Genomic DNA, 15,657 nt, shown 5'->3' with positions numbered 1-15,657 from the left:
TGCCACCTGAAACTCCTGGGCTCAAGCGATCATCTTGCCTCAACCTCCCGAGTAGCTGGGACTACAGGTGCACACCATGATGCCCATCTATTTTTTCTATTTTCAGTAGAGATGGGGTCTTGCTCTTTCTCAGGCTGGTCTTAAACTCCTGAACTCAAGCAATCCTCTCTCCGAAGACTCCCAGAGTGCTAGGATTACAGGTGTAAGCTACTATGCCTGGCCAAGGCAAGACTTTTGAGGAGTTAAACTGCTCATCTCTTAGATTTTAAATGCATTTATAGGATTAGAAATAAGGATGGGAAATATGGCTCCATTAGATGCTTGCACTGAGTTTTTCAGACATTCTACTGGGATATTCCCTTGAGGAGGAACAGACGTACTAGGGGAAAGAAGAATAGTCAGGGTAACTTCAGTCTACTGGAAGCTCATGACTCATCTTGGAACCATTTTTTCTCCCCTCACTTTGTGTCCAAACGTGAGGAGGCAGCCAGGTCTAAGGACATTTCTTGGCCCACATTATGTGGGTTGAGCGATGGTGGGAGGAGTAAAGGTAAACCTGTTCCTTTGCTTCTTTCTTCCCCCTGGGAGGAGCTGCCCTGCTTGAGGTGTCTTGGATGGCAGGAAGAAACTCTTGCCCTCCTGTAGCTTGATGAGCTTTTCCTTGGAAAGAGCCTTGTGTCAGTCATTAAACTATTGTCTCTTACCTTCAAAGCCATCCTTCTACACTCTGCTTTGTGCTACTCTGCTGATCACATCTAAGCTTTGCCAGCTGGTTCCCTATTAGGATTGCCAGGGGGTGCTAAGAGGGAGACCCGGAGGCTAGTGGAAGAAGATGGCACTTAACTGCTTTCTGTTTGCTTTTTGTTCCTTTGAATGTCACCCAATAAAACTTCTTCACTCTGGCACTAGCAATTCCTTTCCATGGCTGTAGCTTAATTTGGTTTACAGATTTTCCAACATCAAAAGGATCAATTTCATTGTATCTACTCAGTCAGCTGGCATCCTTTTTTAGAGGTCTGTTTTTTTTTTCCTTCCCTAAATTTTAGTAATTGACCTGGGCACTGTGGCTCATGCTTGTAATCCCAGCAACTTGGGAGGCCAAGGAGGATCACTTGAGGCTAGGAGTTTGAGACAAGCCTGAGCAACATAGCCAGACCCTATCTCTAAATAAATAAAAAAAAAAATTAGTGGTGGCACCTGCCCGTATCCCCAGCTACTTGGAAGGCTGAGACAGGAGGATCTTGAGCCCAGGAGTTTGAGGCTACAGTGAGCTACGATCATGCCACTGCATTCCAGACTGGGCAATGGAGTGAGCCCCTGTCTCAAAAAAAAAAAAAAAAATTTAAAAGAAGTTTTAATAATTGCAAGCATTTCCTTTTATTCCCCTAGCCCTAGAGATGATAGCTGTTTCCTGAAGTTATCGCCTCTGTGATACCTTAATGTTCTTTTATTCTTTTGGTTTCCAGGTTAATAGCCTTATACTATTCTTTATATTAAATTCTCTCTATTCAAATTTCTTCTGTGCTTTCTGACTCCTGACTGTACCTTAACTGATATAAAATCTTAACTGAGCTTGCACCTGGAACTGTAGTAAGGATTTTCACACAAGGCCAATATAGGAGCCTTTGAGACTCAGTCTTTGTAGAATATAGGAAAAGACGTGAACATTCTTACTTTTGCTCTTCCCTAGACACTTTGTGAAAAAGGATTACATGGACCCTGCCTTATACAATGGTTCCCATCAGGAACCACTCCTTCCCCAGGATGCTGGTTTGGGTCACCAGAAGTTATATACTTCTAGTATAGGATAGACTGAACTAAGACAACCTGGGTGAGTGCCCAGGAACCCAGAAAACAGAGAAGTGATGTAAAGGCAAGATTTTTAACCCTGCTGAGAGTCCACAAAACCAGCTAAGAAGGATTCGGCCTGAAAGGGGAAGAGTTAACATGGAAGAACTCTCTGAAGTCTGTGGTCAGAGTTTTTAGGAAAGACTCATTGTAATTGCTGCTCTAGGAGCTGTTCTAGGTAAGATTATCAGGGTTCATTGAACACCAGGGAAGGCTTGATCTGCAATTAGGAGTCTGGGCAATGTTTCAAATGATTGGCATATGACTAATAGCAGTATGTTCAATTTATTAAATACTTGTTATTTCTTAAATACTTTACATGTATTATCTTATTTAATCCTTATAACAACCCATTTTGTAGATGAGTACATAGTTTTAAACAGGTTCAGTAATTTGCCCAGTCACACAGTCATGTAGTTAGTAAATGTTGGAAACGGGCTTTGGATCCAGGTTTGTTTGTCTTGACTCTGGAAATCCTAAGCACTATTCTTGGTCCTTTCACTATGCAGAAATTTTGAAAGGCAAGCAGTCAATATTCCAAGTGGTAGAAAGAGCATAAAACCTGCTTTGGCTATAACTGCTTAGTTCCTGATCCTCCCTATCAGTCTGAAATTGGTTTTAACAAAAATAATGTTAATTTAAAATAATAATTGATGTCTGTTTTATCTGTATGCAGTTTGAATTTTTTTTAACCTTTGGTTCAAGTTATTTTTACTTCTTTGGTAACCTGAGATATCACCTCAGAGAACAAATCACTTTTCTTTTTTTCTCTCTCTGTCCCTTCTGTCTGGATCTCCTTTTATATTATTAATTGATCTTTAAGCAAAGCTAGATACTTTCTGTTGGGACTATAGAAAGATTTGTGATTCACCTACAATTATTTAGCACATACATACATAGAATTAGTCACATCAGGGTTGTGGGAGAGGAGTACAGTTGGGAGAAGTAGCAGAGGGAGGGAGGGTCACCATCTTCTCTCCTCCCATTAGTAACAAGCTCTTGAAGACAAGCTATGCGTAACATTCGACCTTGCCTAATCAATGTTGCTAACTGGTGTTAAATAACTGACCTATCATTTCTGTTTTAATGAATTTTACAGCCTGTCTAATAAGAACAACATACCTAGCCATATTTTTGCCAGCCTGTATGCATGCCTGATGGTGGTGGTGACATGAGTGGAGCTGTTTGATAGGTTTACTGCTCAGTTCGCAAGACAGTGTGTGGCCCTTTGCTATAAAAATAACACTACTAATCTTCAATAGGCAGTTTTTTTTAAACCAAATACTCAAATTTTTATTTTGATTGTATAATGTCAGAATACTTAAATTCAAACTTAGTGGCAATCATAAATCTAAAAAAAGGCACTTTTCAGATGGACATGGCATGTGACAATGGAAAGAGCCCTGGGCTTGGAGTCAGCGGACTTGAGTTTGAGCCTTGATATTCTCAATTACTATGTGGGCTTGGGTCACACAAAATCTTAGAACTTCAATCTTGGCTCTAAAATGGAGATAGAACACCTGACCAAGTCATCTCACATGGTAGCTTTGTCAATTAAGGTCAGATCAGTTGCAGGTAACAGAAAATTCTAAATCAAATTGGCTTAAGTAATAAAGAAAATTTATTGGCTCATATAACTAGATGTCTAGAATTAGATTGGGCTTCATGATGGGTGTGATTCAGCAGACCATTTTCTGCCCTTTTGTGCCTTCCTGGTGCCGGCCTCATCCTGAGAATAACTCCCCGTTGCTGTCCAGCCTGAGCCCCAGATGCTTCCTCATCCACATTTGGAGTGTGTATATGTATCAGAACCATTTGGGAGTCTCTTGTAAGAGAGAGGATGCTTCTCTCTTCCAGAGTCCTAGAAAGCTCTGGTGCACAGTCTCAAGGGCCCAAATCGTGTTGTATTTCTACCCTTGAACCAGTAACTGTGGCCTGGGGCCAGGATAACACCTCTTTTCCTACTTGTCCTGAGCTTCCACCAAAGCATGTGTGCTACAGCAACAGGGTATGGGTTCCAGAGTGAAAATCTTGGTGGCTTTCAAGAGAAAGGTGAACAGAGGTTAGAAGGGCAAAGACTGTACCAATGACAGTAACACTGACAATAAAATCAGCCAGTTTGTGGCTGTGACTATTAAAATTCTGTGTCCCATTGGACCTCAAGTGCCACCTGTTAGGGCATGAGGGAATGAGGGATGGGACAGTCAGTCCCTATCTGCCCCTAACACACACCCCTTCAATCTAAGCAGCTCTGACCAGCGAGTTATGAGAAATTATCAGAAACCTATAAAGCACCGTATATGGTATTAGTATTAACAACAACAATAATAACAAAACTACCATAATCTTAATTAGTTTAGGTTTGTAACCTATGGACTTTACTATTACTTTATATTTTAGCCAAGAGAAGAAACAGATCATTTTGTATCTTGCCAAGATCTAAAGAGTGTCGAGTAATACTGATCCTTATAAGCCTATGTCACTCTCTGCTTATAATATATTTGAAAGTACCTTTTCTGCACCTGCAAATGCAGATTGGTTTCTGTTTACTGTTGCAAGAGACACCTTTTATTAAGATGTAAGCAGAGTGGAAATAAAATTATAGAAGGAGTCTTCAGTTTTGACCTTCTTGACTTTGTTGCTAATAAACTGTCAAGATAACACATTACCTTATATAGAACACCTTAAAATATTCAAGACTCCACTGGTCAGATTCCTTAACCGAAAGAAAGATAAATCTATGTATAAACAGGTAGATTACCAATTTATATTGTCTGTTTCTTGTTTATCAGTCGTTGAAGTTCAAGGCCATAGTAGCTTGACTTTTTCCTGTCTGAAAGGTTAACTTGGTATTTTTTGGATAAGAACTCTTAGCTCTTCAGTCTCTCGACCTTGGAATGTCATTCAAACTACTGAGTCTCCCTCTAATGTGGCCTCAATTATTCAAAACCCCTTTAATATTCCAAATTAACCAAATCCCTTCCACTGCCCTTGCCCAAGGCTCAGGGTAGACCTTTATCAGTTAATGAAATTTGAGTTGAAAATTTTGAGGTTTTTTTTATCAGTTACTTTTAATTTTAAAGTCCTTTTTTCTTTATTATAAGAGCAAAAGTTATAGTGAAGAATAGACTTGCCTGAAAGTTTGACAGCATTATTTTAAAACAATAGATTTTATTGAAAGTCTAACCAATAGAATAAAATGGTCCTATCAGATGTGGGCTAGCTTTGGGTATAAAATTTCTTCATCTAGTATTTGACTTTAATTTAGGAGCTCCTGTCTCCTCCCTCCCTCTCTCCTTTCTTCCTTCGCTTCTTTCTTTCCCATCATCCTTTATTTTTCCCTCTTGCTTCCTTCCCTTTCCCTGGTCTCATCTCCCTCCCTCCTCAGGTTCTGTGAAGGCAGAGTTTTGTCCTCCTCCTGCAGCTCTGCTTGGTTTCAGGGACTGCTCTGCAGGTTTCTGGCTAAGATAATTTTGGTCATGAGACACATTGTTCTATCCTGTGTTTCATGACTCATCTGGGATTAGGGGCAGAGGTATAACACTCGCTCCTATTCCTTGCACCACACCCTCAAATCTTAAGGGTCCCACCCCAGCCCTTTGACTTAACCCTGGTCTGTAATTCATCTCCAGGGTTCACCTCAAACCCTTCTGGAGCTTCTCTCCCTGTCTCTGCCTCTTCCCAGCTACCAGGACACAGGGGACTAGAACCTATTCTCTACCGGAGCAGTTTGGTTCAAAAAGCCTTTGAGGACGGCCTGGTGCAGGTGAGCGTGGACAAGTGCTGTACAGGTTGCTTCCACCTCATTCCATGCATGCTCTCACTCCTTAGAGCCCCCGCCTACCTTCTTCCAAAGTTCATGGTTCATGTGGGACTGTCTGAGCTTGTCCATTAAATCCCAACTGGGAAAATCTATTTTCTGTGATTTAATCTCCACCTAGGAGCTTTTGCCTCTGGATTGCCAAGGGCTGTTGCACCCCCAGGCCTGATGAGCTTCCATGAGGATGCTTGCGGCTGATTGCCCCCCTGATGTGGCTGAGGCCAGGGCCTCCTGCTGCTGGGCCGACACAGCACACCTGTCTCTGCAGTGTGGGGCTCAGCCTGAGGGGCTGGAGGGACGCACCTGCTCCAGGAGTCAGCACAGAGCGTCCTGCAGCCACCTCAGGTGCTAGCACACGTCCCCTCTGGCCACTGTCACCCAGCTGGGCTCTTCCACCATCCCAAGTGAGGACTGGATGGACCCCCCGACAGGATTTTTAGTTCTTTTTCTCTCTCAGGCAGAGTGTACAAATTGAACTCAAAAGATTATGCTTGTTAAACTGACCCCAGGAGGGGCTGTTGGCTGTTGCAGCACAGACAGCTCACCCTCCAGCGAGCTTGGCTGCTTCTCCACGAATGTGCCTCCCTGCCACTCTTCTGCATCAGTGTCTGTGGCAAAGGATGTATTTTCCATACTCAGACTGTCTGCATTAGATCCTGGCTCCACTGCCTTCTATCCGTATGCCTCTGGGCAAGTAACCCAGCTTTCCTGGGCTTCCATTTCTTCAGCTGTAAAATTAAGGCTATGATAGTATCTACCTCAGAGGGTTCCTAGAAGGCTTAAACCACCTAATGTCTATTGAAGTACTTAACCCAGTGCCTGTTGCATTGCAAATGCTCAATAAACACCCATAATAATTATTATAATCATACCTGCATTTCATTGTACTTCTATTATCTCTCAGTGTTTTCACACTCATTATCTGATTTAAAGCATCCGGCAATTTTGAGAGACAGAAATTATTGTGCCTTTTTTACATATGCAGAAACCAAGGCTCAGGGGCTTTAAGTATAATAATTTGTCTAAAGTTGTGAAGCTAAAACACGAAGCCAGGTGCAGTGGCACGCACTTCTAGTCCCAGCTACTTGGGAAGCTGCGGCAGGAGGATCGCTTAAGCCCAAGCTGCAGTGAGCTGGGACAGAACTTTTGTAAGTGTACTGGTGTCCCGGTGTACTGACGGGATACTCGTTGGGATATGGGAATTGTTCGGCTTAGGGGACTCATTTATCTGTTCTTTTTAAAAACACTTTACCAAGTATCTACTATATGCACCATTTTAGGTGCTAGGCAGACAGTGATGAACAAGGCAGATGCCGTTTTACTTCCAGGCTGGCTACAGGCCAGTGCAGTGGTTCTCAGACTGCAGCATGTGCTGGTTCCCAAGGAGGCCTTGCTAAGACGGAAGTGGGCCCAACCTTCAGAGTTCCCCAGGGGATGCTAGTGCTCTTTGTCTGGGACCACATTTTGAGAGTCAATGGTATAATGGAAGAGAAAGAAAAATACAAATAAAGAATTGCCAATTATAATACATGAGATAAAGGAACAACAAGCAGCCAGGGAGGGCTCTACTCAAGGTTAGGTGGGCAGGGAAGTTCTCTATGCTGAGACCTAAAGAGGGAGTGGCTGGCAAAGAGAAATGAGCAGGTGCAAAGACCTTGTGGTGGGAAAGAGCTCAGCGTATTTAAGAAACACAAAGAAAACCAGCGTAGCTGGAGCAGAGAGAGAGAAAGACGAGGTTCAAAAGAAATGGAGGGACAAGATCACTCAGGGCCTTTGTGGCTTCAGTGAAGATTTTATCTGGATGCAGTGAGAAGCTTCTGAAGGAGCTTTTGGCTGTCTGTGGAATACAGCATGTGTTAGGGTGCAAGACAGAAACTGGGACACCAGCCAGGAGCCTGTTGCTCGGGGCCAGGCAAGAGAAGATGATGGCTGGGACGAGGGTGATGGCAGTGGAAAGGGGAGAAGGAGATGCGTGAGAGGATGGATCTTGGAGGCTGAGCTAGCAGGATTTGGTAATGGAATTGGGCAAAGGGTGTGAGGAAAAGCACAGAGTCAAAGGTTCCCAAAATGATTCCATTGAGTAGGTCACTGTAATGAGATTCGTTTTTAAAAACATCTGCTCGGAAAGATGTAGCACTTAAGTAGCTGTGCCCGCCCTAAGGCATGCACTGGGTTCCCCCAAGAGAGGGTTCCTGGCCCCCCGTTTTCTGTTCATAGACTCAGTCCTGAACTCCTGGATGAGAGCTGCTCACCACACCTCCGCACATCACTCTCAGTTCTGTCAGTCATCTTGTTGTTTACCTTCCTGTCTCATAATCATCTATGGGAGAAAGAACTCCCTGTTATAAATTCTTAAGAATTTGCCTGGCATGTGAAAGAATAGGCATAAATATCAACGGCAAGCTTGATAAATGCGCAAATTTCCAGATGCCGTGCCTAGAGATGCATGGCAGGGGTCTGAGTGTTAACTAGGTGCTGAGTGGGACATAAAGCACATTTATACCTCACTACTCAACGTGTGGTCCCTGGCACAACAGCTCCCCTCACGTGGGAGCTTGCTAGCAATGCAACTTCTCAGGCCCACCCCAGACCTTCTAAATCAGAATCTGCATTTTAATGAGATGGTAAATTTGAGAAATCCTGCTCTAGATGGTGTAGCAAAACTGACCTCCATTGTCTCCTGTCATGAATTTTGGAGAGGACAAGGGCCTGTCTTGGATACTTGGGAGCTGTGGCTGTTTATAACCTTGTTCAGTTTTATTTGCATAAACCAGGCCAGGCTCTGCCTCTCCTTTCTGCTGTGTCCTGGGCAGGATGGGCATGTCCCTGGGAAAGGCACAGGCCCTGGCCCAAAGTGAGTGTCTTCTCCAGGGACAGACTTGCTGAGTTTTGCTTTTTCTGGGTGGTGAGAACGTGCTCAAGTTTCTGCTGCTTGTCCCCCCTGAGGAGACCCCTCCACATGCTGCAGTTTTATTGCTTTTAAAATCTATTTTATATTCCATTATGTGATTCCACTGTCCTCCCTCTCATTCAGCTGTTGTACATGCTACATTCTAATCTAGGTTCAGAACATTTCATCAGATGGTCTCCGATTAAAATCCAATAAAATTTAAAGCAGGGGAAAGTCCAGAATAAAGGAGATGCCATATTACACACGGGGTCTGAATGTAATTCTGTTTCCAGCCTTCTGAACACATTTTGCAGACTCTCTCTGAGGCCAGTGTTAACAATGGAACAAAACAGCAATAAAAACTGCCTCCCCCTGCCTCTTGTCACAAAACTTCTTTTGTGTCTTTAACCTTAGGAACCAAATGTCGTCTCTGAGGACTTCAAGTGCTTAGTACATTTATTAGATACTTATTATGTGCTAGGTGTGTACACCAAATATTCTTTCTTTCTACCTCTTTATCTATCTATGTATCTAACACTGCCACCCCCCACACTCCAGCCCCCCCCCATCATCATCATCATCATCTGTTTTGTATCACAACTGCAGCTGCCAGCTCTGTGATCTTTGTGCTCCATGGACCAGTCTGCACTCTGCCCACCCCCTGCTTCCCTGCTCTGCTCACGGCTGTCCCCTCTGCTCCATTCTGCCTCCTCCGATGGTGCTTTCTCCATGTAGCACCATTTTTGTCTTCTCACGGGCAGCATCATTGCTGCCTCTAACATTTAGGGCAAAAACTGGCATTAGGGAGTCAGAAGAACTCTATTCCGTTTATCTCCAACAAAGTGCCTATTATGGAAAATGGATTGTCAACTCATTTCCAATAAATGTTTTCTTGTGACATTTCTCAATAGATGTAATTAAATGCATCCAACTTATATTTACTCTTTGCCCCTTCATAATTATACTCTGTCCCAATCTATGAAGAAAAATGTATCTTCCACATAATTCCCCTTATTTTATAATAGCAAAAACAAAACAAAACAAAACAAAAAACCTGTACCCAGTCACACTGTCATACGCACGCTGACACCTTCACTCAGAATCTCCATTATAATTCTTGGTGTAAAGAATTTTTTGCTTTATGCAGCATTTCTTTTTCTGGGAGCTTAAGGAATTGTTATAATTGCCAGGGACAAAGCATGGGCGATGCAGTAGCAGAGAAAGAGTGTAATTAATTTTGTCATTGACTTGGGGGTGGTCCCTCTTCCCTGGTAAGGTGCTAGTATGTCCCTCCATCTTGCCCTCACATACATTAGAACGAGAGTATGCGGAGCTGGGGGCAGGAAGGAGGCGACGTGTGAGCATGAATACAATCATACTGTTCACGTGCAATTATTTTCTGTACAGGCTACCAGAGTGGGAGTGAGAGAACGGAGCTGAGTTAAAACTTAAGTTGGTTGCTTTTGTTGTTTGTTAAACTGGAGGAGTAGAAGAACTGTAGGGAGGTTCTGTATTATCTGTTATTTGGTTTTAAATATTTCAATTATACTTCTCCATTGGTATGGAAAATTGAGAGTTGGCTATAAAATGCTTGTAAAAATAACTGTACTTGGAGCAGTTTAATTACTTTAATGAAATGGAGACAAATATTTGTAAGTGAAGAGCATGCTCATAGATAATGCAAGTACAGTACATGCATTATTCAGCAAATGACTTAATTAGTTTTTAATTAGTAGAAATTACAATAATTTTTCAGCATATCTTTTATTGGAATAGTTTTTAATAATAAAAAAGCATGTGGGTATCCTTTGTAGAAAGCCATTTACTGCAAAGCAGGATAACAGATTTGTTGTTTCAAGTAGAAAAATTTTAGTTCTATTATAAGCTAATTATAGTTCAACTTGTCTCAGCAATGCTCAACATAGTGTTTCCTATATGTCATCTGTAGTATGTACACATCCAAATATGTGAAACAACTTGAAGATAACTTAGTTTCTAGATTCTATCACCCTTTGAAAATCCATAGGTTCCCCTCCATCCATCCATCTTTCTTTCTGGAATTTATCATTCATGCATGCATGCATTTAATATTTATGGCATGGTGGGAATAACACTAGACATTAGAGATTTAAAAGTTTCTAAAACCCAAAGCCTTGGAAAATTTCAAAGTCCAATAGGGGAGACAGACATATAAATGAATAATTTGTAATTAATTTAGTAAATGGCATCCTACAACCAAGTATCAAGTGGTTTTAAAACAAAAGATGAGGAAACAACCAATTCTTACTTGGGGCTTCAGAAAGTGCCACATAGAAGAATTGACTTCAAGTTCTTGTAAGGCCTTCCAAGCAGTCAGACATTAAGAAGAAAAGCATGGAGATTTGGAAATTCCTCTGTGTTTAGGAAATAATCAGGACTAGAGGGGAGTAGCTAGAACAGAGGTTCTCCAGGGCCTTGAATACCATGCAATGGAATGTACTTTGAGTTAATATATCTCTCATTATTAAAGTAATACACACTCATTATGGAAAATTTGGAAAAACAAAGAAGTATTATAAAAAGTAAAATGAAAAACACTTGTAATCTTACCTATTGTTCATGGTTTGGTACTTTTCTTCTTATTTTTTTTCTCTCTGCATACAAACTCACTTTAAAAAACAATGATGAAATTGTGTCATATAAATAGCTTTACATTCTACTTCTTTTGCTTTGTGCATTGTAAGCATTTTTCTATGTCATTCAAAATTCCTGTAAATGTAATTTTTAATGGCTGTGTAACAGTCCACAATACACATGTACATATGGGTTGTAATTTATTTAAGCAGTCCTCTATCAGGGGCATTTTTATTGTTTTCATTTATTACTACAATAAATAATGCTATAATAAACATATTTGCACATAAATTTGCCTGCATTTCTGATTATTTCCTTAGGGTAGTTATCTAGAATTGAAATTACTAGGTCAAAGAACATAAACATTTTAAGACTTTCAATGCATATTATTTTAGTGTTTCCACAATGGGGGAGCATTAGCAATATAAAACATATAAGTCCTACTAGACAATAGGGAGTTTTTATAATCTTTTTATGGTTTTAATATTTGCCAGCTTGATAGAGAGAAAATATTTCCTTGGTGAAGTAGTTTACATTTATTCAATTACAATTATTTTTATTTAACATATATTTTAAGCAGCCACAGATTGGCTCTGTGGTTTTAGCCATTTGCATTTGTTTCCTGGAATTTTTTATGTCCTTTCTCTGCTTTCCTATTGTGTTTTAATATTTTCTTTATTGATTTATTGTTTTATTGACAGGTAAAATATAATCGAATCTGTCAAAAATATCTTTTGAGATTTCTTCTACTCAATGGTTTTGATATCATTTGACCTAGGTTTCTCAGGATCCCTCAAGTAATCCTGCCCCCATATGCCAACAAATTTCTCAGCTTTTGCTGTGTGAAAATGCATTATTCATTTGTGAATGGTGAGATCTAAGTTATTCCCAAGAGATTATATGCAAAATATATATATATATATATGTGTGTGTATGTGTGTGTGTGTATGTATTTATATGTGTGTGTGTGTGTGTGTATGTATGAGTTACAACAATGGAAAACAGAATGAGTGCTTAAGATGTTCTTTAGCTTTATATCAGAATATGTCATGAACATGTTTACACCTTTGCTACTTTGTAATATCTTTTTAGAGAATGGGAAGCCCATCCCCTAGAAACCCAGATGAAAAATGGAAAGTTGTGATTGAATGTCATTAATATTAGTCACCTGAAGTATAATGGAAGCTGTTACTTCTCAAGAGAGAGATGAAGAGATCATGTCTTGTCTTAGGCACTTGACTATGGTTGCACCTAAGCCAGGGTGTGTGTGTGTGTGTGTGTGTGTATTCAGTTTGGCTCAGGCCTTTGAAAAAGTTCAAGGAGAAGTGATATCTGATGATTTCTTAATGTTATCTTGAATAGAAAATAAAGGGGCTTTGTTGAAAAAAAATGTCTGATTGATATCTAGGCCTTTCACTCACTGCCTTTAAAAAAGAAACTATTAATTAATTTGGAGCCAAGAAAAGAAAGCAGAGTATTGATCTTTAGCTAAAAATTCTCCTAAATCCTCCAATTCTAGTAATCTATGTTAAATAACCTCATCGTTGAATTAAAAGGCAAACAATAAACAAGGAAAAATATTTGAAATAACATATAATATCCTGAAGAGGAAATTCCCCATTCTTCTTTTAAGGTATTTAAAACAGTTATTCTTATCTGTCCATTTTTCCAAATGGAATTTAGAATAACTTGTCAAGCTTTCCATATCTTCCTTCAAAATATATTTGATTAGAAATTATTATATTTGCAAAGATTAATGTAAGAATTTTTTGTAGTAGGTATGTTTATTAAAGATTTGATGAATTGACACTTGAGATCAATGTTGAATGGCATATGACCCACCAAATGTCTTACAACATCACACAAAAATAAGAAATTGAGTAAACCCACTCCCAAATGGGACAGGTGAGCACCCCCTCCCTAACATAGGTCCCACTAAAAGCATAGTCCAAAAAATTGACAAGTACATGCCCTTCCACCATGAACCAGGCCATGGGCCTAAAAGGAAGATCATATATAGGACTATTCTCTGCTAAATGAAGTTTCTTTGCTTTAGTCCAAACAGAAGGATGAAAACAATGTCTCTGACGCTCTGTGGATGGGAGATGGCACAAGAAATAACAAGCAGATTTTGGACAACTTGCGGGGGTGAGATGAGGTGGTCTTCTTAGGATGATATAATTACTTCAACAGCAGCGTGGTAAGGTCAGCTTGGCAGAAACGCCCTTCTATGTAAGCATGTTGGCCCTGAAGGCCTTCAGTGAAGGATCAACACATGGGCATGGCATGGGGCTGTCCAGTGGTCCAGCCCAGTGGTGGCTGCCTATTTCAGGGGGCATCTGTTGCTATGGTTCTGTTCATTTTTGAACCTGTGGAAGGCTCATCTTTGCTGAGAAATCAACTCCTTTGAAGTCATTTAGAAGGGAATGAATCATTTACTTGACTGATGCTTGATCCTAATTCTTTCACATTGTAAGCATGCTCAGTTTTACGATATCCCCAGTTCCTGAGAAGGGTTAATAACTCCTTAGCTTTTTCTGAAAACTTCAAAATTAACTTCACAATTAACACTTAACACAAATAGACCCCAGTTTCCTTCTCTGTAAAATGGGATAAATACATTGTCTTCCTGAATTGTTTTGATAATAAAATGAAATTATGTTTGTGAAAATGTGAAATGAGAGATATGATCATATCAGTGTTCTAGCATTCATGAATAAAGATACTGCTAATATGCACCAGAAGATATCAGAACTGGCCTTGTTTTGCATTTTTCCCTCTCTGGGATAATATAAGCTCACCCAAAAGGAAACTATTTGGTCAAAATAACTATCACCACCTTGGTGGGTGAAATTCTGGAGCCTTGTAATTTATATCCAACATTGCTTTCCCTCCATAGCAAAGGTACGTGTTAGTGTAGTACCAAGCACGTAGACCCTTGTGAATTCCTTCTCCTGACCACAAGGTGGTGCTAGTGTATCCAACAAGACGGTTTACCCAGCCACTGACTCAAAAATACTCTTCCTTTCGGCCCTAATTTACGATCAGGATTTACAACCTGTTTCCATAACTTTACCTTTCCTAAGCCATGAATTCTCTGTTTATCTTTTAAAAATTCTTTCCCTATGAAATGACTTTTTTTTTTTTCCCAGAGGATTAAGTTTGCTTTGTGACAAATTCATGTCTATAATTTGAATTATTGACTGGGTTTCCTCAGGGTTCAGTGCTAGGCTTTCTCCAGTGAGATTCTACAAGACCTGGTGTCCAACTTACGTGCAGAATGTTACCGTCAGGGTCTGATTTTAAATGCGTTACGATGCTATGATGAATGGTCAAATCGGAGGACGATGTGAAGGCACTTTCTTTGTTGCTGAGCTATTGCTCTGTAGAAGGAGCTGTGGGCTCCTGGTTAGGAGACATGTGTGACTGTGGGCAAGCTACTTGACCTTTCTGGGCTTCAGTCTATCATCTCTAAAGTGGTCATCTTGCTAACAGCAATCTCTTTGGACCGCTATGAAAATTAAAGGCGAGAAATAATGTAGTTTTTTTCTCATCCATAAAATGGGATAATAATTTCCTTTTCTGGTTGTAGACTAAGTAAACAAGAAAAAACATGTAAAACTTATAAGCAGAGTACCTAGAATTTAGAGAGTGCTTGGTGAACATTCGCAATTATTGTCTTCATCATCCAGATGCCAGAGGGTCTATGCATGGAGCTGGGGTCAGGCAGGAGGATCTCTGAGACCCCTGTTCTTAGATTCCTTGGCTCCGTGGAATTGTAGATAGACTTTACCCTGTCGAGGTATGAAACTGGTCATATAACTGCATTTGAAGTGTAGGGGGTTTTATCTCTTTCCCCCCCATTTCTTTTCCCCCGTTTTACTTAAGGGAAGAATAAATTATTTCATTTCAACTGCTCCTCCTTTTTTAGAATATGAATTTACCTTTCTGTAGAAGCACCTGAATGAGAAGACAGGGGACCTAGTTTTCCTCCTAGCAATGTTTTCAAAGAGGCTTGTGAGGTTAGAAAAAGCAGGACTGGAAGCCAGGGGACTCCAGATTTAGAGACTTGGAAATAAAATTCCTTATAAATGTAATGACTATCATTCTCTGATTTGATGATTCTTAAAATGGGAATGGTAATATTTTTTCTTCCTATCGACAGGGTTGTTACAAAGGCTAAAATGAACATAGAGAATGTGGATGATGAACGATGATATTGGGGTTCCAGATGTCAGTGTTACAGATAGAGGTTGTTAGGCATTTGATAGTGGAGGTGATTGCTGGGTGAAAGTGATCCTGCTTTGGGAATGTTGATTGAACAAAATATGATTGACCTAGGAGTTTCAACTATAAAACCGGAAAGTGAGGACATTGCATATTCCCTCTCTTTCTTTCTCACTCACGCACACATACACACCCTCCACATCCTAGTTCCAGTTTAAAATATAGGACAATTATTTGTCCCAATAGAGTTGAAAATGGA

This window comes from Eulemur rufifrons, chromosome 7 (genome assembly GCF_041146395.1).
Source record: "Eulemur rufifrons isolate Redbay chromosome 7, OSU_ERuf_1, whole genome shotgun sequence".
NCBI lineage: Eukaryota > Metazoa > Chordata > Mammalia > Primates > Lemuridae > Eulemur > Eulemur rufifrons.
Note: the sequence above shows the minus strand (reverse complement) of the source record.